Source organism: Sus scrofa, chromosome 6 (genome assembly GCF_000003025.6).
Source record: "Sus scrofa isolate TJ Tabasco breed Duroc chromosome 6, Sscrofa11.1, whole genome shotgun sequence".
NCBI classification, from domain to species: domain Eukaryota; kingdom Metazoa; phylum Chordata; class Mammalia; order Artiodactyla; family Suidae; genus Sus; species Sus scrofa.
This window is the reverse complement of record NC_010448.4, coordinates 100,944,011-100,966,886: the sequence shown is the minus strand read 5'-3', so window position 1 is coordinate 100,966,886 and position 22,876 is coordinate 100,944,011. Positions and strand designations below refer to the sequence as shown.

Genomic DNA, 22,876 nt, shown 5'->3' with positions numbered 1-22,876 from the left:
ACAAGACCAGACCACTCAAAACAAAGGCACCGATTTTCTGTGAAGACTTTTTAAATTCTTTTGTTTGTTTGTTTGCTATTGAGTTGTATGAATTCCTTATATTTTTATTGATGGTTTTCTTTGCAGAGATTTTTAGTTTGATATAGTCTCACTCGTTTGTTTGCTTTTGCTGCTTTTGCTTTTTTGGTATCAAATCTGAAAAATCATCACCAAGACAAATGACAAGGAGCTTACTGCCTATGTTTTCTTCCAGGAGTTTTAAGGTTTCAAGTCTTACATTCAATGCTTTAGTCCATTTTGAGTTAGTTTTTGTGTATGGTGCAGGATAGTGGTCCAGTCATTCTTTTGTATGTGGCTGTCTAGGTTTCCCATCACCACTTATTGAAGACACTGTCTTGGAGTTCCTGTCATGGCTCAGTGGTTCACAAATCCGACTAGGAACCATGAGGTTGCAGGTTTGATCCCTGGCCTCGCTCAGTGGGTTAAGGATCCGGTGTTGCCGTGAGCTGTGGTGTAGGTCACAGACACGGCTTGGATCCCACGTGGCTATGGCTGTGGCATAGGTCGGCAGCTATAGCTCTGATTAGACCCCTAGTCTGGGAACCTCCATGCGCTGGCCATGGGTACAGTCCTAAAAAGCAAAAAACAAAACAAAACAAAACAAAACAAACCTGTCAGTATTTACAGATGAAAAATTATAAAATTACATAGAAAACCCTAAAGACATAATCAAAAACTGTTCAAACTAATAACAGTTAAGTTGTAGCATACAAAATCAATATACAAAAATCCATTGTGTTTATACACTATTAATGAACCATCAAAAAGAGATACTAAGAAAACAACCCCATTTACAATTGCTTCAAAGAGAATACCTAGGAATAAACTTAATAAATTTAAAGGAGGTGAAAGACCTATACACTGAAAAATTACAAGACATTGATAAAAGAAAGTAAAGAAGATACAAAATAATGGAAAGATATTAATTAATATTAAAAAAATTAATATTAAAATGTCCTGTCCCAAAGCAGTCTACAGATTCAATGTAATCTATTAAATTTCCAGTGATATTTGTCAAAGAGATAGAACAAAAAAATCCTAAGACTGTTTTTGGAAACACAAAGGCCTGACACAGCCAAAGCAATCTTGAAATGGAACAAAGCAGGAGTCACTACACTTCCTGTTCTCCACTATAATACAAAGCTACAGTAATCAAAACTGTATGGTATTGGCATAAAAACAGATTTATAGATCAATGGAATGGAATAGAGAGCAGAATAAACTCATACATATATGTTTAATTAATTTATAACAAAGGATCAAAGAGTATACAATGGAGAAAGACAGTGTCTTCATTTTATTTATTAATTTTTAAATTTTTTTATTTTTGTCTTTTTCAAGGGCTGCACCCACTGCATATGGTTCCCAGGCTAGGGGTCTAATCAGAGCTGTAGCTGCCGACCTATGCCACAGCCATAGCCACGTGGGATCCAAGCCGTGTCTGTGACCTACACCACAGCTCACGGCAACACCGGATCCTTAACCCACTGAGCGAGGCCAGGGATCAAACCTGCAACCTCATGGTTCCTAGTCGGATTCGTGAACCACTGAGCCATGACAGGAACTCCAAGACAGTGTCTTCAATAAGTGGTGATGGGAAACCTAGACAGCCACATACAAAAGAATGACTGGACCACTATCCTGCACCATACACAAAAACTAACTCAAAATGGACTAAAGCATTGAATGTAAGACTTGAAACCTTAAAACTCCTGGAAGAAAACATAGGCAGTAAGCTCCTTGTCATTTGTCTTGGTGATGATTTTTCAGATTTGATACCAAAAAAGCAAAAGCAGCAAAAGCAAACAAACGAGTGAGACTATATCAAACTAAAAATCTCTGCAAAGAAAACCATCAATAAAAATATAAGGAATTCATACAACTCAATAGCAAACAAACAAACAAAAGAATTTAAAAAGTCTTCACAGAAAATCGGTGCCTTTGTTTTGAGTGGTCTGGTCTTGTTCATTGTTTTTTTTCCTTTTTAATGTCTGTATTTTCTAATATTGTTTTTGGAAGAAAATACTACATGGGTGGTAATTTAGAAGTATTTATCAAATGCTTAAAAACATTTCCATACTCTATAATAATAAACCTATATAACTATTTCTTTAAAAGGATGTCTTCCATTTGTTATTTTAGAACTAGAAAAAGTAATGTACAATACAAAAACAAGTAAATAAACTGTGCTATACTCATAATACAGACAGTTATGCAGTCACAAAGAACCAGGTTCTCAAGGACTATTTAAAAAATAACATGTTCAAATTATATCTTCAGTAAATGGATGAAAAGGCTACAAAAACAATGTAAACAATAAGATGACAATTTCAATGTTTAAATCATATATAGTCAAACTAAAAAAAAGACAATTGAAAAATAAATAACAGAATAATCATGATCAGCTCTACTAATTAATTTATATTTTAATCAATGATTTAAACAATTTCAATGTTTAAATCATATACAGTCAAATTTTAATAAGATGAAAAATAACAGAATAATAATGATCTGCTCTATTAATTAATTTATATTTTAATTAATTTATTATTATGTTCCATATTTTACAAACTTTTTTACATTTTTATGATAACAAAAATAATTAACTTTTATCTTAAAGATGTTTGACGTAGAAGTCCACAGCTTCACCTCACTGGTGATGATGTATAAAAATCCAATGAAAAAATGACGAGCAGAGTTTAGCTGACTGAATGCTCTTTACAGAGAAAGAGAACGCCATCATTTTACAGTGTCTCTATAAACTGTGTACGGATTTCAGTTTCTGTGAAAAGCCTTGGGGAAATGGTGATGTGATTTGCAATCAAGTGAAGAAAAAGAAAAAGGCCGATGATATATCAGATGCCACTTGGCAGGACCGCCTACTGATGGAATCAAGGTAACATCTTACTCTGGCAGAAAAATGCCTACCTGAGGCGCAGACACAGTGATATAAAACAGTATTGCACACTGCAGCCAGTGGCCACAAAAAATGTTCTGCAGTTAGCAAAACATGCAATATTCATTTTTTTCTGCTTTGGGAGGCTTTTTGCTCTTGCATTAAAATGCACTTACTGTAGAACATGATACTTACAAGAAAAAGAGAGTCTTGCTAGGTCAGGGAGCTGATTTATTTCCCTGGCCCATTAACACCCAAAGCCCTGGTGACCACCAGAAACTGAATGAAGAGCTCCGATGTGTGTTCTTGGTCAGACACCAGGTGAATCAAGTAAGTGGCGATTCCAGCTCCATCCACAGAGCCCTGTTCAAGGCCCACACCCCTTATTGTCATGTACGATGAGTCTCCCTAGTGGTCCCCCCACTGCTGCTTTCTGATCTGGCTTAGGACTGCCAGATAAACATTTAACCGGAGTTATGTCAGGGGTTTGACTATAAAGTCCTCATGCTGGCTTTTAAAGATCTTCTATGCAATGGTTCAATCTACCTATCCTACCAACTCCTTATGAATATTTCAAAACTAGAATGAAACCCATTTTGGACTCCTGATTTCCAGAATTGTAAGACAGTAAAACTGTATTGTTTTAAGCCACTAAATTCGTGGTAATTTGTTACAGAGCACTATGCCATCATATCTTTTTTTTCTGTGAGGCACTTCTTTCTCTTCCTGGCTGGGTGTTACCTCTAACTAACATCATTGCTGCCATCTAGAACAGTATTTATAACCTCACCAAACAGCCCCTGTTGACTGTCAGATCCCGAGGTCAAGGAGGCTGCTCACTGACCTTTCCATCCCACCCTCTCCCAACTCAAGTCCCACAGAATGACAGGAACAGATTATAAAAGTTGAAAAAATAAATAAATCACAGGGGAGCATATGTCAACTAATACAGAGGGAATAAGGACACTGGAAAAATCAGCATTTGGCAAACATCACACTAATAACTAATCCATCTAGTGAACACCAATAGATGTTGAAAACTAGTAGGTGAAAGTTCCATGAGGAACAGAGAATTTACATAATCTCAACATCACTCTTCAGCAAATTTGTATTATCTACAAAAGGAAAGAGTAGTTTTACAGTGGAGAGGCTTGACACACACCACTTAATCAAGTGACCAAGGGCAACATCAACAGCAAAGGGACCATTGAATTGTGCACCAGTTGAGTGGCTGCAGTGAAAACACAGCCTGGACACTCCTCCCCAGGTGCCCAACCTGCGTCTGCAACATTAGACAAACCTAAGAAGCATGCTACAAAATTACCAGCTTGTACTCTGCAAGGGTGAAGTTCATAAGAGTCAAGGAAAGACAGAAGAACTGCTGTAGAATGAAGGTCACTAAAGAGACAAGAAAAGTAAGCAGAACATGTAATTCCAGATTAGTTCTGTTCCTCTGTTTGCTTATTGTCTTTTCATAAAGGATATTATTGAGTGACTGGCAAGATGTTCATCTTGGCAACTTAATCTCAAATGGTTGACAAAGGAGGGGGAATCTTTTGCTATTGTGACTCTTCTGAATCTTTTAGATTATCTCATATTTTAAATAAAGTCAAAACATTTACAAGGCAAATTACTAATCAGTGTGAGCCTAATGTTCTAAGTTACTTCTTACCGCCTCTCCCCCCCTCTCCCAGACTCCTACCTTACAGCCCAGCACACTGCTCCTAACATTCGAAATTCTTAAGTTTGCCTCAAACTTCCTGCCATCTTGCTTTTGTGCCTACTGTTCCTTCTACAGAGTATTCTCTTCCTGCCCATTTCTCAGTCAAGGTTTTGTATGTCCTTCAAAGACTAATGCAAACACTGCTTCCCATGTGAAGACATCCACATACAAGGTTAGAATTTACACCTCCCTCTCCTGTGTTCCCAGTGCTCTGTGGTAAGTCTTCCTTCCATCACAAACAGAAGCCCACATGTAGGACTTGGAGCAGGGTGGTGAAGGAGAAAGGGCAAAGGAGTTCTTGAAGCCTACTAACAGGGTGTGCTACCAACCCCCAACACACCACCTGAGAGGTCCAGGGCCAGTTTCCCAATCTCTCTCAACCTCAGTTCTTCAACAATGAAACTGAAGTAAATGACAAAAGCTTTGCAAAGTTGCCATGTGACTAGATAAATGTGATGTCATATTGGACATTCAAGAAAAATGAGGTCCAAAAATGAGATTCCACTTCATAATCAGTATGATGCTATAAATAAGAACACAGACGGTGAGTACTATCAAAGATGTGGAGAAGATGGAACCCTCACCCACTGCTAGTGAGAATGGGAAACAGTGCATTTCCTGTGGTGAAGAGTCAGTAAGTAATTACTCACTCATTACTCAGTAAGACAAAAGTAGAATATGACCCAGCAGTTTTACTCCTAAGTATATTCTCAAGAGAACTGAAAATATGTTTAAGCAAAAACTTGTGTGCAAATGTTCACAATAGCATTATTCAAAACAGTCAAAGAGTAAAAGCAAACCAAATGCCCATCAACTGATGAATGAATAAGCAAACCAGTTTATATACACAGTGAAATATTATTTGAAATTAAAAAAGAAGTAATGTACTGATAACGTGCTATAACACAGATGAAAGTTTAAAATCATTATGCTCGGTGAAAGAAGCCAGACACAAAAAGCCACATACCATATGATTCTATTTACATGAAATATTCAGAACAGGCAAGGCTGAAAGTAGATTAATGGTTTCCAAGTGCTAAGGAGGTGGAAGGGTTGGGGGACAACAGCTAAATGGCTCAGGGTTTCTTTTAAATCATTCTGAAACTGATTTTGGTAATGGCTACATAATTCTGTAAGTATATCTAAAAACCACAGAATTTTATATTATAAATGGATGAATTATACCATGTGTGAATTATATCTCAATAAAGTTTTTACGAAAACATAAATAGATCTCTTCCTTCAGGGCAAGCATCGTGTTTTATTCTTTCTCTCTCTTTTTTTTCCTTTTTAGGGCCATGCCTTTGGCATATGGAAGTTCTCAGGCCAGGGGTTGAATCAGAGATGCAGGGGCCGGCCCACACCACAGCCACAGCAACTCCAGGTCTGAGCTGCATCTGTGACCTATGCAGCAGCTTGTAGATTTTTAACCCACTGAGCGAGGCCAGGGATGGAACCTGCTTCCTCAGGGACACTATGTCTGGTTCTTAACCTGCTGAGCCACAATGAGAACTCCGTGTGTTTTATTCTCTCTTTTCTGTAAATTCACTGTGGACATATCTGCTAAACTGACCTGGAATTTAGTTGCAGTCCGAGCTTCAGATGAGAACAGCAATGCGCATCTGGAGAGGCACGCAATGCAGGGCTGTTGGGTTTGGGCTGGCAGTGGCGGGCATGCATCCGCTGTCAGTCCCAGGAGCCCTGACCACTATCCTGGTTCTGCAGGGCTTCCTGTCCACCTGCCCAGATTGAGCAGGATGCTGGATCCTGGCATCGACTACAGAACAGACTTTCTATAGAAGACTGCTGAAAAGATGGTCTTTGTGTCACTGTTTTAACTGGTAAAGGAGATGCTCCAACTTTATATAAAGTACTGGACATTTCATATACAAAGCAATCAGAATTACTATTAAAATAGCAATGCCATTCAAAAGAACTGAAAAAAATATATAACTTTTAGCTGACAATCTATTAATGTTCTTTAACTTTTAACTTTACAGAGTTGGCTAGATGATGTGCCTTCTAAAACTATGTAACATCTGTCTTTTTTTTCCTTTTCTTTTTTTTTTTTTTTAGGGCTGCACCTGTGGCATATGGAATTCCCAGGCTAGGGGTCCAATTGGAGCTGTAGCCGCCAGCCTACACCAGAGTCACAGCAACGCGGGAGCCAAGCCATGTCTGTAACCTACACCACAGCTCATGGCGACATCAGATCCTCAACCCACTGAGCAAGGCCAGGGATCTAACCCTCATCCTCATGGATGCCAGTCAGGTTTGTTAACCACTGAACCACGATAGGAACTCCCAAATGCAATATCTGAATCATCACGGTTTTCTATGAGTCTATCTAACACCTTTTTTTGTCATTTTGTGACTTCAACTAAAATCCCAGAAGAGTGCTTCTTCTCAAGGAATAGAAGACCCTGCCTATTTTTCAGTTCTTCTAGAAAGATACTGAGTAGAATATGTAACACTTTAGATTAAATTTATAACAGCAAAAAAGCACCTCTGCATTTTACAGGTTACATGTTTCAAAAACTGATCTTCTTTTCTTTCTTTTCCTGAAGAGGTTCTTTTATCTGGAATCAACAAGAATCTGAGTGCACACCAGGGGCAACTGTACAGATCAGAACATGCTGCTCTACTTTCCAGAGCCATAATTGCTCTCAGAAGTACAATTACACAAACACACACACACACACACCAGCTGTGGCAAATATAGCAAGTGCCTTTTTTCTAATATAATTACAACCATAAAATAAAATTTAATGTAAAAATCTATAGGCATAAATGGTGTATAAAATATAAATTCACTTTAAATGAAATAACTAGAGCTAACAAATTGTGGACCCAAATTACTAACAGAAACAAATCATTCGAACAATGATAACTTCTTGTCTTTCACTATATTTAAATTCTAAATATATATACATATAATATATGACAGATAACATACATAATGTATACAGCATATGTATATATTTCAAGTAGCCCTTGCTTCAGCCTTGTCGCAGGGAGAGAAGATGAAGATCACATGGGTTGGTGGTTTTGCTTTTAATTTTTTTTCCTTTTTAGGGCTGCATCTGCGGCATATGGAAGTTCTCAGGCTAGGGGTTGAATCGGAGATGCAGGGGCTGGCCTATATCACAGCCACAGCAACGCCAGGTCTGAGCTGCATCTGCAACCCATGCAGCATCTTGTAGATCTTTAACCCACTGAGCAAGACCAGGGATGGAACCTGCATCCTCATGGACACTATGTCAGGTTCTTAACCTACTGAGCCACAATGGGAACTCCTTTTTAATTTTTTTTTTTATTTTTTTGTTTTTCCTTTACCATCTCATGTGTAATTCCCATCTGTGAACTATCTGGGTGCACAGTATCTATTACCTGCCTCAGGGCTCCTTCTACAACCAGGCCTCAAGCCTATCCTCTCTTGTGCTATTAATAGGGACTCACATCTTTGTGCAGTTGTGTTTTTTCACAAAGCAAAAGGCCAGCATGATTATAACTCATCATGAGCTTTAAGTAATTTTGTTTATTGCCTTTGCCCAATTTCTACTCACAGTTCCTCTGCATATATTTTCATTACACTCCACTCTGTTGGTCATACCTCAATTATTGAAAGGCTGATCTACTTGAAGTTTCATCTGACATATCAGCAAATCAAATGGGAAGCTTCCTTGGATTCAATGAAAGCCACAATCAGGGCCTACCAGACAAAGAGGTGATAAGAAAACTACACACCAATATCCCTTAGGCATGTAGATACAAAAATCCTCAAAACAACAGTAGCAAACTGAACTCAGCAACACATTAAAAGTATTATACACCATGAAACAAAGGAGGAAAACTTCCACATGATCTTCCTGGTAGATGCAGAAAAAGCACTGGACAAAATTCAACATCCTTTCATGATAAAAACACTCAGAAATCTAGGAATAAGAAGGAAGCTTTCTTAACATAATACAGGGAATTTATGAAAAACCAAAAGCTAGCATCATACTCAATAATGAGAGACTGAAATCTTTCTACTCTAAGATTAGGAAAAAGACAAGAATACCCACTTTTGCCACTACATTCAACATTGTACTAGAAGTCCCAACCAGAAAAATTAGGCAAGAAACAAAATTAAAGACACTCAAATTAGAAATATGAATATTTTGAAATGTCATTCTTTTGACAGACTACACAATGCTATATGAAAAAAAATCCCATAGACTCCACACAGAAAAGTTATAAGAGCTAATAAACTCATCAAAGCTGCAGGGTTTAAAATCATTTGCATTTTTCTATGCCAGAAACAAAAAATTGCAAAAATAAATAATTTCATTTACAATAGTATCAAAAGAAATAAAATATCTAGGAATAAATTGAACTAAGGAGGCAAAAGACTTGTACACTGAAAATAAAAAAACACTGCTGCCATAAATCAAAGAAGACCTAAGTAAATGAAAAGACATCCCATGTTCATGGGTTAGAAAACTTAATATTGTTAAGATGGTGATACTCCTTAAAGCAATCTACATTCAAAGTAACCCTTATCAAAATTCCAAAGTAATTTCTCCAAAAATGGAAAAGCCAATCTTCAAATTCATAAAGAACTGCAAGGGGCCAAAAACAGTCAAAATAATCTTGAAAAAGAAGAACAAAGTTGGAGGTCTCACACTTCTAGATTTTAAAACTGACTACAAATCTACAATGATGAAAATAGTGTGATACACAGTAGCTAATACAATATGACAGGAAAAGGAAACAAAAGACATACTGACTGGGAAGAAAAAATAAAACTTTGTTCAAAGGTGTGTAGAATACCCAAAAGCATTGACAAAAAACCCCTAGAATCAAAAAGCAATTATAGCCAGGTTGCAGGATACAAGGTTAGTATATAAAAATCAACTGCTTTCCTACTACCAGCAATCAATAAGTGAAATTTAAAAAGTAAAAACGCAATACAATATACATTAGCACCCAAAATAATAAAATCTAACAAAACATGTATAAGCTCTATATGAGGAAAACTACAAAATGTTGCTGAAATAAATCAAAGAACTAAATAGGGAGTTCCCATTGTGGTGCAAGAGAAATGAATCCAACTAGTACCCATGAGGATGTGGGTTTGATCCCTGGCCTCGCTCAGTAGGTTAACAATCCAGTATTACCATGAGCTGTGGTAGGCTGCAGATGTGGCTCAGATCCCATGTTGCCGTGGCTGTGGTGTAGGCCAGTAGCGGTTGTTCCGATTCGGCCACCCTTAGCCTGAGAACTTCCATATGCTGAGGGTGTGGCACTTAAAAAAAAGAAAAGAAAAGAAACAAAACAAGACAAAAAAGCAAAGAACTAAATAAATGGAGAGAGATTCCATTTCTGTAATGAGGAAACAAGTAACAAGAAAGAGTCCTTTTTCAGTGTTTAGCTGAACCCCTAAGTTGGCTTGGTGAAGGGGTCTTATAAGTCTGGGCTCCCATTGTTGAGTTAATTCTCACTTCTTAGGGTTTCTGCATTTCTTACATTTAACTCCAAAGTTAAGTATATTTTAAAAATCTATGGTCAGTTAAAGAATTAACATTAGTTATAAGTTAAATTACAGAGGTGGAACGAGGTAGTTTTAAATGTCAGTTCACAATGATTGTACTCATTTCATTGGGTAAAAAAAAAATTGCCATTTTTTTAAACAGCTGCCTAATAGGTCTTTATAAACACAGCCCATTTTCATTATGGGGAAAGATGTGCATATTTCAGACAACTGGGTCATATGGGTCGTCAACAGAATCTTGCAGTCTCTTCATCGCACACTTTGTACTGAAATGTAATTTGCATAAACAAAAATAAGAATAGGCATTGCCACTCACACAGAGATGACTTCAAGGAAAACCCAGCCGGCTGGCCTGCTCACACTGTGGTGCTGTCAGAGCCCTTTCTTGCTCCCAACATCAACTAACTGGCTGGACATAAGGACTATTCCCATCACACCTGCAAACACAGCATTCTCTCTTAGACCCTACATCAACTCCAGAGAAAGAATCAAAGAGTAATGTTCATTCTGGATATTAGGAGTGGCCATGGGAAATATACTCCATAGCTAAAATATTTTAGAGCTTAAGAGAATTAGAAGTAATTTTAGTACTGTATTTTGTAATCTGAGTGACCAAATTCCTTTTACATAACTCTCTTGAAATTTAAAAGCATCTCTTTATAAGTGTTTGCCTGGGACCTGAATAGCCAGTTATATCCCCAAAGGGTGAACATTTTAATAAACCTGTCTACCCCTTCCAGTGGCAAGAGAAAACAGTAACAGGCCAGTGCAAATTTTAATAGGACAGATCAGACCCCATATGCCTACAAATTCCTCCCTCTCCTTTTCCAGGAACCCAGACTATACCACTTAAGACATGTGAAGCAATTAACCCAGGTTCTGCTTCCTAGTTCAAAGAGGAAAACAGCCCCATACCCTGCCAGGCACGTGCAGAACCACAGCCTCAGGCGGGACTTGACCACTGTTTAGCATATACTCTGAAGAAGTGCCACAGAAATTGTTTTTGCTATGACCTCTTCCATACTTCAACTTGTCACCCAGAAAATCCTTTTAACTCATGCAATGTTAGTTTAATAGCATCGTAAGCATACATCTTCTCTGCTCCCCACAGGCTTTCAAATAATTCACTCCATTTTTTCTGAATCTTCCCTTTTAAAAATGTGACAGTTTGAGTTCAACATCTTTCAGGAAAAAAAATACTGCAAGTTCTTAACTTCCTGTTCACAGAGACTCTTCCCTTACAAACTAGACACAATGGGGTGACGTGCCCTGAACTGGTCACATTATTTCAGAGGAGGCCTCATTAGGCAACCTCGCAGAGATGGAGAAAAACTTTCTCAGGCCCTTTAATTCAACAGTTCACGAGGAAAAGAGGTAGTGAAAAGTCTGCCACTAAATCCCTGATGTTTGTTACTATAAGAACAGCAAGAACAGTGACAGTCATGGGACGAACAGAAATTCTTAACACCAATCACAAACACACGAACATACAACACACATCACTGTCTTACCAGTCATGGAAACTATCATCCCAATTGTGGAAATCCACTAGCAAGCGGTCTCCAAACAAGATCTGCCACGGTTGCCACACACACCAAGGAGGGGTTCTTCTTGTCGACGGGTTCCAGCTTCACTGCAATCCGAAAGTCTTCAGGCACTGGCCCGTGCTAATAGCACCACAGTGCAGAGGCACAAAGAGAAACAGGACACCAAACAGGACTGAGCCACTGTCGAAAGCTCTGTGATGTTCAGCATCAGGAAAGTCTACAAGAGTTTAACCCAAACCCTCTGGAACGTAGCCAGCCAGGACCAGTGTTCCAACAGGCAAGTGCACATTCATAAACAAAAAACCTAGGAAATGAGCGTTTACTTTGTGCTTTTCTCTTTTGTTGTGCAGGTAGGTTTTATTTCTCATATCATCCTCATTTTCCCTTCTCAGTTCTGAGAGTAATTTGGATTCATTTTAAAATGCAGTGTTTACTGAACACAGCAGTATCTAATACTTTTCTCTGCTCCCTGTAGGCTTTCATTGTATGGTGTATTTCCAAACACCACTCTTTGGAAAAGTTGTAAAGAGAGGCTTACATTGATCAAAGTTGAAATTAGTAGCTCGCTCATTATTTAAGGAACACATGAACTAATCCATGAATGCATTACAGATGAAAAAAACTGAATGCTTTTTAAAGTATCTGCACATATTTTTTAGTATTTAAAAATATTAAGGACTGTGATTTACATGACAATGATAAAACCCCATTTTGCATATAGCTATGATTAGCCAGTCCTGGGAATTAGAAAAATACACATAATATATGGGGACAAAAAAGGGTTTTTCCCTAGTTTTTTATTATCTATCCTGAAACCTGATTGTTGGTTTCTTTCAGCACATTTTAAAAGCATTTTCACATTTCCGTAGCCTTCCTTCCTTGATACAATTCTTGTGAAACACTGAGCGGTTGCAGAACACTGATTTTAAGGGTGGGACACGGAGCCTAGAGGTGTATGTGATTGTCCTCATGGAGACACAGCCAGCAGGTGGCCATGCCTCCCTGACCCCAAGCTTCCGCCCCCTCCCTGGTACATAGGGGGCCTATTAATCTGTCCTGAATACGTGTCAGGTTGCTGGGACACACGGGGCCTGAGTGTGCACCACCCAAATCCTCACGCACTCTTTGAATCTGGGTGAAACAACACCCTCGCTTTCATTACACATAAATGCAACTGGACCAGGTACATCCAAAGTCTACCTGGGGCATCAGCAGGCCTCATAGCAACAAAACCAAGTTTTAACAACTAACTCATTAGAAGCAAATGGAAAAACAATCTAAAAGGCGTTTTAAATTTTAGCAAGCTTTAAATGTAAAGTTTTCTACTCTTTCCATCTAATGAAAGTATTTGATTTTATGCTTAAAGGAAAAAAAAATATTATGTCCATAGGAAACTGACAAATTTAGTGGGAAAAGTCATAGGGAGCTAAGGATTGTTAAAAGATTAAAATACAATAGAATACATAGTGAACTTAACAAATTTAAGCTGAAGTAAAAATTGGCTTTATACCAAAGAAAAAAATACTATAGAATTTCTGTTTCTGAATAATCTCTTGGGAGCACTGTGTAATTTGCAGGCCTTCAAGTAATCCATCCGAACAAACTTATCTTTTCTATAACCTAAAAAAGTACTGATTACTCAAAATATCCACAAGATGTAACCATGTACATAACTATATCATTCCATTTGTATTCAGTCTTATGCCATAAATTCAATGTCCTGACAGACACAAAAGATGCAAAGTAAAATCTCTAAACTGCTCCAGTGTTTGGAATGTCCAGATCCCAAATGGTTGATTGTGATCTCCCAGCATGCGTGTCATTCCCTACAAACTCTAAAACCCATTACAATATGGGGTCGGTCCCTGGAACTGATGGGCATCCATTTCCCATCAAGGTTTCCAAGATGAGCAGAGAGAGGACACAAAAGCTCCGGAGTCCCCTGTGCCTCCTGGAGAAGGTCACAGACCATCATGGCCCCCACGGTGAGCAGCCCAGGAGGCCAGACCCTAGGATGAAGGACAGAAGCGACCCCAGGCCACCTGGCAGCTCTAGCTCTCTGCTCCAGGTCTTCACAGGCTTCCCAATAAAAGAAGCCTCTCCCTCCCTAAAGTGGCTCGCATGAGGCTGCCCCCACACAAGGGGCTCCATACATGTTCTAGATTGACTGCTACATTGGGAACGGAAGTCAGACTCCTAGCACAGCCTCCAAGGCTCTGCCTCTGACTGCATCCCTGTCCCTGGTCCCCCTGCTCCGATGCCTTCACTTGCCTGTAATCCCCACTTGTACCACACAGGCCGGTTGTGCTCTGACAGCTGCTCACCCCATCCGGGTGTCTATCTAGCATCACGTCCCACATTCCTACTGAAAGGGCAGCCCTGTGACCCCTCAGCCCCTTGCCCTGTTGCTATGGGACACGATACCTTTATCTTTGTTTATATGACACCTGCCCTCTCAAATGAAAGCCCCATGAGGACAGAGACACCTGCACACAGTAAGGGCCTCATAAACACCCAAAGAGTGGGTGAGCCTTAGGGCTGTTCCTGGCCTCTCCAAAACCCAGTATTTTGGGGACTGTGTATGAGTCTCAGGGAAGGATCCCAGAAGAACGCTGAGCTGGTTCCTAAGAATAAAATGATTATAAGGTGACTATAGAAGTTGCCACAGTCACCCAGGAGTCTAACATCCAAGCAGGAGACCTTATTTATACAAAAGTTTGCTGGTCAAGGAAATGGGTCCACGGGCACCTTAGCCCTGTCTTCTCACCGTGCTAGCAGACAGCAAATAAGAAAAGTTCCAGTCACAGATGCCAGGCCCACGTTCCCTTGCACATAAGAAATGATAAGGATGAGATTTTAAATTCCCATCCAAAGAAAACTGGGTTATTTTCTCCTTCATAGTTCCCTGTTCTCTGTGGTTTCCAAACAAATGACATTGGGTGAATCAAGTTTCTTAACTGTAGAGCACCATTAAGTGAAATATCTTATTTCAACCATAATTTTTTTTTTTTTTTTGGTCTTTTTAGGACCATACCTGCAGCATATGGAGGTTCCCAGGCTAGGGGTTGAATCGGAGCTGTAGCCATCAGCCTACGCCAGAACCACAGCAATGCCAGATCCGAGCCGCGTCTGCGACCTACACCACAGCTCACGACAACGCTGGATCCTTAACCCACTGGGTAAGACCAGGGTTCGAACCTGCAACCTCATGGTTCCTAGTTGGATTTGTTAACCACTGTGCCATGACAGAAGCTCCTTATTTCAACCATAATTTAAACACTAGTTTCTTTATTCCTTATTAAGTTTAATAAACATTACGTAAAATAAAATGCTCTCCAAAGATTTTGCCCTACATACCTTAAATATTTTACTTAAGTGGTTCGTCATTGATGCTTTTCTTTAAAGACATTTAGTAGTTCTAGGAATAGTATCCTTATCATTGTACTGCTTTCTGTATACTAAACTTTCATTCTGGAAATCAAGTCACACCAGGCTCTCTTGTTAGTATTTCATAAAATGTTGTTAAAATGACCCTGACTGTCTCTTCCTCCTGGCCTACCTTCAGGGATGTGCAGTTCATGTTTGCTCCTTTCACTCCACCTTACTGGATGGATGTCAGAGGAACTGGCATTGGTCCAAAAATCATAGCAGCTTAAACAATCATCAGACAGTAACCACACACCTGAAAAACAGAATGTTCACCATTGTTCATTCAGAATCATGCATTTTACCAGGTCACAAAATTAACAATAATATTCCTTTATTTTGTCAGCATCATCAGTATATACGAACCAGTCCTTCTATCCAAATGTGCTTATATTGGGGAATGAATTTATAGATGACATCTGGAAAGCACGAAATGCTAACAAAAGAGACACTATTTTTTAAGTACTAAGAATTTTTCTGCAAAAAAAACTTTATCCTTTTACTCAGTCTAGGAATCTGAGGTCAATTTACATATCTATTAAACAAGCTTCTTTTTTTTATTCAATCCCTATCAAATATTCCTTTCAGAAACCCGATCTCCTGATGTTTGGCTTGATTCCTATCTCAAGACAGAGCAAACACCAAAGTACAGAGCAAAAACCAAAACGGGTACAGCCTTATTTCAACTCTGTCATATGGATCCGGCATACTCAATAAAGAAAATAGTAAATCGGTCAAGAAATACATCTCCTCGACATGCTATACAAACTTAACAGCTATAATCAATCAGTAGATTAAGGGAATAGTGTTTTCTGTGTTTGATGTTTCTCAAAATACTAAGGTCTTTTATCAATTCAATAATAAAAAAGCATAGTAAATATCACATTTTATAAGCCATTTACTTTTATCAATGCCTCTTCACCCTATATAATTTTCATAAAAGTCATATTTATATGAATATGATTCATAAGCAAGGGTATTTTTCATATACATTTCTCTTTAGTTCAGAAAAAACTTGAATAATTCTCTTTTAACAGACAAAAGCAACATTGTGGGATGCACTGATTTTTACCAACCTCAGGTGAAACTATTTACCAATTAAGAGTAATTGCTAGTGATGAGAGACTCAGAAAATTAATCTTCAGAGAAGGAAAAAAAATTCATTAAAAAACAAATTTCACCCATCACTGAATAAAATAAATCCATACTGTACTGGAACTTGTTTATAACACAGTACTGAAATTCATCATTCTCTAGAAAATTCTCTCACTGTGCAATTAGCCCAAAACAATAACACCATCTCTTACGTCAGCTACAGAGAGCATGCAACATACAGATGGATGTGGGGGGGGGGTCAATGCCTTCTAATCTCATCCCAACCTGAAAACCATTTTTGTGCTTTGGAAAGGACTAATCCTAGGGAGTTTCATGATATAATATTAGCCACTGAAATAACTTTAAAACGTGAAATTAAAACACCCGGTGTGGCTAAGCATACAATCATCCTGGTCTGGAAGCTCAGTAATACGGCTAAAGAAAGAGGGCTGTTCTCATGCAGCTTGATCAGTTGTACGTGCTTTGAAACAGTTCGTCCACCAAACTCTAGATCCTGTGAACCCCCATATACATTCCTTTTGCCCATTTTCCCTTCACAAGTTGAAGGAGCTTGCCCTGTACTCTGGAAGCGATCCTTGCTGATTACAATGCTTACTTTCTCCCAGTTAACATCTTGTGTCTTCACTTTGTTTATGACAACTTTGCTTTGGAAAATTTTATTTTTTTGTTTTTACTTTTTTGTCTTTTGTCTATTTTAGGGCCGCACCCACGGTGTACGGAGGTTCCCAGGCTAGGGTTAAATTGGAGCTACAGCTGCCAGCCTACACCACAGCCACAGCCACGTGGGATCCGAGCTGCATCTGCGACCTACACCACAGTTCATGGCAATGCCGGATCCTTAACCCACTGAACGAGGCCAGGGATGGAACCTGTGTCCTCATGGATACTAGTTGAGTTCGTTAACCACTGAGCCATGACAGAACTCCGAGAATTTTATTTTAATGTAATAAAATATATCAGTTATTTCCTGTACAGTTTACAGATCTAGCCTCTGAATCCCTTGCAACACTGAAGTCACATGGATATTCTCCTAGTGTAATTTTAAAACTTTTGTTCTTCATATTTAAATCTACAATACACTTGAAGTTGATTTTTTTTTCCTATGGTGTGACATAGTGCTCTATTTTTTCATATGAAAAAAAATTATTCAAAACAACTTTTTGAGGAATCACCTGGTGGCTCAGCAGGTTAAGGATCCAGCAGTTGTCACTACAGCACTTCAGGTCACTGGTGTGATGTGAGTTCAATCCCTGGCCCAGGAACTTCCACATGCCACAGGTGTGGCCAAAAAAAAACCCAAAGCTTTATGAATAGTCCATACTTACACTGATCTGCAAAGTTTCCTCTATCATGTCATGTTTCTACATGTCTATGGGTCTATTTCTGGACTTTTCATTCTATTCATTGGCATATTTGTTCATATCACATTGTCTTAATTGCTATAATGAGTCTTTCTATCTGGAAAGTAAATTTTATCATATTGCTTTTCTAAATCAGTAACTTGTTCCCTCTCCATTTAATCAAATCATTTTGTTCATCCAAGATATATTTATAATTTTAACATAAACTCTAATATTTATTCCTATATACCTTTTATTTTTATTGATATTGTAAATGGAATTTATTTCATAATAGATTTTCTCATTCATTCCCATTCATTATTATTTTATTCAATATTGGTCTTGTTCTCATAGACTTGCTGAATGACTATTAGTTTTGAGCACAGTTTTGAGATGATACATACAGCATTACCAGTTAATTTATTCTTAAGTGAGAACAAACTTATAAGTATACCAATGGTAAACGATGATCAAAATATTGTTCTACTAGCTATAGAGCTATTTTATATATATATATATATATATATATATATATATATATATAAATTTTTTTTTTTTAATGGAACACCCTTGGCATAAGGAAGTTCTTGGGCCAGGGATTAAATCCAAGCTGCAGCTTCAGCCTGCGCTGCAGCTGTGACAACACTGGATCCTTTAACCCACTGCCCTGGGCCAGGGATCGAACCTTCACTTCCACAGGGACGCAGGCTGCTGCAGTTGGATTCTTAATCATTGCACCACAGTGGGAACTCCAGAGCTGCTTTTTAATCAGTAAGTTTATTACTACTGATGACTGCTTAATACATAAATGCCTATTTTTAGGTAAAATTTACTCTTCTGAAAAGAATCTTTTTGTTTGGAAATAACGTCAAGCTTAAAGAATAGTTGAAAGAACAAAATTGCACAGAGAACACAGACAACCTTTGCCTAGGTTTATTTATTATTAACATTCCATGGCATTTCCTTTATTATTTCTGTTCGTCCCTCTCTCCTACGTGTTTGTGTGTGAACAGCTATAGATGAATAGGTATACATATATGTGTACATATGATTTTTTAATCATTTGGGGGATCTTTACCTCTAAATATTAATTTTACGGTAAGAGTACTTACTTTCCCTAAGAATAAGAACATTCTCTTACATAAAAATAGCTTAATTATCACCTTCTCTAAATTTTACATTATTCAGTACTTTCAACTAATCTTCTACTCCTATTCCAATTTTTCCAACTGATTCAACAATGCTGTTCCTAACATTTCCCCCCTCCAGAACAGGATTCAGTTTAAGGTCAGATAGTCAGTTTAATTGACATGTCTCTCTAGTCTCCCTTAATCTGGAACATTTTCCCTTGCAGTTCTTTATCTATTATAACATTGACTTCTTTAAGAACACAGTCTTTTCCTTCCTTTGTTAAAAAATATAAAGTTCCTCGTTTTGGGTGCATCTGATGTTTCCCCATGATTAGAGTCCCGTTATGCATTTTTAGCCACCAAGCGACAGGCGTGACCACATCACTTCTCAGGACATCACTTCTGCCACCACATGATGCCATGTGGTCCACAGGTGATATTAATTTTGATCACACAATTAGAGTAGTCTCCAACTCCCTCACTAAAGTCACATTCAAAACGCACATATACACAGATATTTTTGCACACACACACACACACACACACACACACATATATAACATGATAAACCAAAAGTTGAAACAGATCCATCTAACTCCAGTCCATCTCCAAAGGGCTTGCTCTTTATCAGTCTGTATTTGTATTTCTCCTTTAACAAAGTCAACTTATTTAATCATGTACTAAATCCAACAGCATATCTACTACAGCCTCAGAACTCTTTCACTCACTCAACTATAATAAACAAACCTACAAAGAGTTCAGGATTTGTTTGCAATTTTCTCTCCCTGCTCTGCCATCCTAGATATAATAAATAGTTAAAAACTGTATTCATAAACTACTCAGATTCATTCTTTTTTTCCTCTCTTTTTTAAGATTTTTTTCCACTATAGTTGATTTACAGTATTCTGTCAATTCCTACTGTACAGTAAAGTGACCCAGTCATACACACACACACACACACACACACACACATATATATATGTTCTTTTTCTCATGTTATCCTCCATCATGTTCCATCACAGTGACTAGATGCAGTTATGGTACCTACCGGAAAAACAGTTGAGCTCATTTGTTCCTATTTTCTTTCAGTTCTTAATAATATCTTTTGATTTTTAACATGCAGAATATGAACATGCTTCCAAAAGTTAAAGCTATACCTAAAGGTACTGAGAGAAGTGCCCTTCCCTCCCGTATCCTGCCCACGCCATGCTACCGCTTACAGGTAACCAGCCTCCCTCTTTCTTTCTTTATCCTTCCCAGGGTTGTTCTTGTAAAGATAAGCAATTCTGTTTTTTTTTTTTTTTTCTTATTTTTCCCTTTTTCCTTACACTGAAGCTAGCATATAACACAGGCTGTTCTGCACTTGGCTTTGCTCACTTCCCAGCGCCCCCTGGAAACCACCCCATGTCAGGTCACAGCCACTGCCCACATTCTCTTTTCCAGCTGCACCCTCCTCCACTGTGTGCAGGTGACTTCGCTGATTCAACCTTCTTCCACGTGGGTGCATGCCTTTTTTGTAAGAACACGAAATTCTTCTACAGTCTTTATGGACTGCTTTATAAAATGTCGTTAAAAACTTTCTTATATTCAGAGATCATATTAGAAGCTTCCAAGGAAAAACGTGTAAGATGACAAAACCAAAAATGAAATGGCAAGAGTGAGTGATTTCTCAGGAATATTTTATGTCTACAGAAATAAATGTCATGTGTGTATTTAACTCTCCCAGCCTTCTTCTCACTTCTACTCTGTTTTCCAGCAGATTGTATTTAACAAGTTTTCTGTGACTCCCTCCTGTTCACTGCTTTGAAATCTCTCAGTTAACTTCAAAAGCACCACATTCTCTCTCTCTCTCTCTCTCTCTCTCTCTCTCTCTCTCTCTCTCTCTCTCTCTCTCTCACACACACACACACACACACACACACACACACACGAATAAGAAAGCAAAGGGGAAGGAGAGACCAGGGAAGAGTATGATAATAAAGCCAAAAGGGAATCTAAGAGGCTGCAGAAGATGAGAGGGCATTTTTCATGTTTTAACAAAACTGAACGATGCAAAATTGGGGATGGGGAGGAACCGGTACGACCTCAAATGGGAAAGATCAATTCAAGACCCTGGCACTGAGTCACTGCCGAGAGTTGGGCCAATCAACATCACCCTTGTCAACACTTCAAATGGTTTCTGAGCTGAACAGTCGGGAGCTTTATGCGACGTGGTGAGGAATGCTATACAGCTAAAGCAGCCCCAGCATTCTTCGAGAGTTTCAAATAAAAATCAAACACTCACTTTAACAATCTGAAGGGCAACATCTAGTGAGAAGGATCACTGGCTGCCATTGATCTCTTTTCTCTGTAACGGTTTATTCAAAGCAGATAAAGATTTTTTCTTTCCAAAAATCTTAAGTTTTATGAATATAATTGATAGCTGTGCTTATAAAATTATATTTTATGAGGAAAAGAGGGAACTGGAGTCACACAAAGTAAACAATAAGCCCATTAAATTTAGTCATAAAAAAGGGTCAGGTCTGTGGACTCGAAAACCACCTTTATGGATAAATAACCTCAAGCCCAGGGAGGTGAAGAGACGTCCATAAGGTCACACCAGTTTTGTGGCAGCAGAACTAAGAACATAAGTCTTCTGAAGGCCTGCCAACAGTTCATTCCACTAGGGGACAGAGGTGGCAACAAAAGGCAAAACAAAACCTGGCTTGGGGCCAAGGAAGGCTTCAAGGACATTTCCCAGGAAGCACCATGAGCTCCTGGGTACAGAAGTGAAGCTGTTCTGTTTTGTCATTTTCTTCTCTCAGAACAGTTGCAAAATGATGCTTTCTAGTATGAAATAGATGCATCTGGCCACTAATGTTGAAGAAGAAGGATTATTCACAGTTCCATACTGCTCTCAAAAGTAGGTACAGAAGATACACTATTATTTAGAAATAAAATGGGTCAGAAAACAAACAAAAACACACCACCATGCCTAGAGAAAAGAGGACAGGCCACTGGCAAACTCCTTTATGCAACGCCGTGCCATAGGGCACCTGTTTTCAAGGATGTGTGCCAGCAGGTCTTGGCCCCATGGGAGGACAGAGCCACCAGGTCAGCGGGAGAAGCTCTGGGCAGCTGGAGGACAGCCTGAGAACATCCAGGCTATCACCAGCACCCAACCCAAGAGCAGACAGGATCTTGTAGTGATGGTTCGGGCCATGACACAGACTGCACGTGGCTGCGGCATCCGGGAAATGCATGCCCCACACAAGACTGCCAACACGCGGAGCAGGTATCTCCATCTAAATATCCAAAGAGAGTCTACCTTAGTCACAGGCAAGAGCTGGCAGCCAACAGTGCTTCCCTGAGTTTCACTCACTACCGAAAGGAACGGGAGAAACTGGGCATTGATGGAATCACAGCCACTGAGGCTCATGTTTGCAGCAAGGTGTGTATGCAAAGGCCTGGGCCAGGGCCAGCCTCCATGAGACAGCTGTCAAAGGGAAATAGGTTCCTAGGGAACTGTACAGCAGGTGGTAGAAACAAAAGTTCTTATAACACCAGAGACCACTGCCATGAGTTCAGCGTCCTTAAATGGTTTATCTCAGCAACATCTTCAAACTCTCAAATCATTTCAATGTGTCTGTCCAGGGCTGAAACGTCACAATTAACTATAAAATATAAAAACTAATATAAACACTGAATATAAATAATAACATAAATATAAAAAGTGAGCCATCAAGAAGCCCTATGTAGGGAAATTGTGATATACTCAGCTGGATCACAGAGAATTTAGCTTTTCGTCAACACTTGACAATTTTTTTATCAATGGGGTAGTGTAAAAAAATCACTCGAATATTACAGAAGGGAACATGGAAATGATTTTCTTGAGACAAAGAGAATCAAAGAGAAAGTGAGAAATGCACTGGTAGCTGTCTCTCAAGTTGAGAGACCCGACTGGCCAGGTTGTGAGTGTGATGTGTCAACATGGCATTTAATAAAACGGAGTGAGTCTGGGTTTATGTTTATGTTTTCTCTGAACATCCAGGACAATCCATATCTGTCTGAAGAACCACCAAACACTTGCCATCACAGCCAGCAACCTGTACTGGGGAGTCAC

General features: G+C 38.8%; 1 long non-coding RNA gene across 5 annotated transcripts in view; it reads right to left on the bottom strand.

The window, feature by feature from the left end:
- LOC102165197 overlaps positions 1-22,876 on the bottom strand; it is a 298,565-nt gene that overhangs the window by 185,515 nt on the left and 90,174 nt on the right. For 3 of the 5 annotated variants that reach the window (XR_002345020.1, XR_002345023.1, XR_002345022.1), the window contains exons 4-6: positions 15,322-15,444; positions 11,727-11,882; positions 9,927-10,652 (exon numbers count right to left, since the gene is read on the bottom strand). This is a non-coding gene — a long non-coding RNA (uncharacterized LOC102165197). Of the gene's footprint in view, positions 1-9,926; positions 10,653-11,726; positions 11,883-15,321; positions 15,445-22,876 lie in introns of those variants that run through there. The other 2 variants (XR_002345021.1, XR_002345024.1) reach the window with 2 other exon arrangements.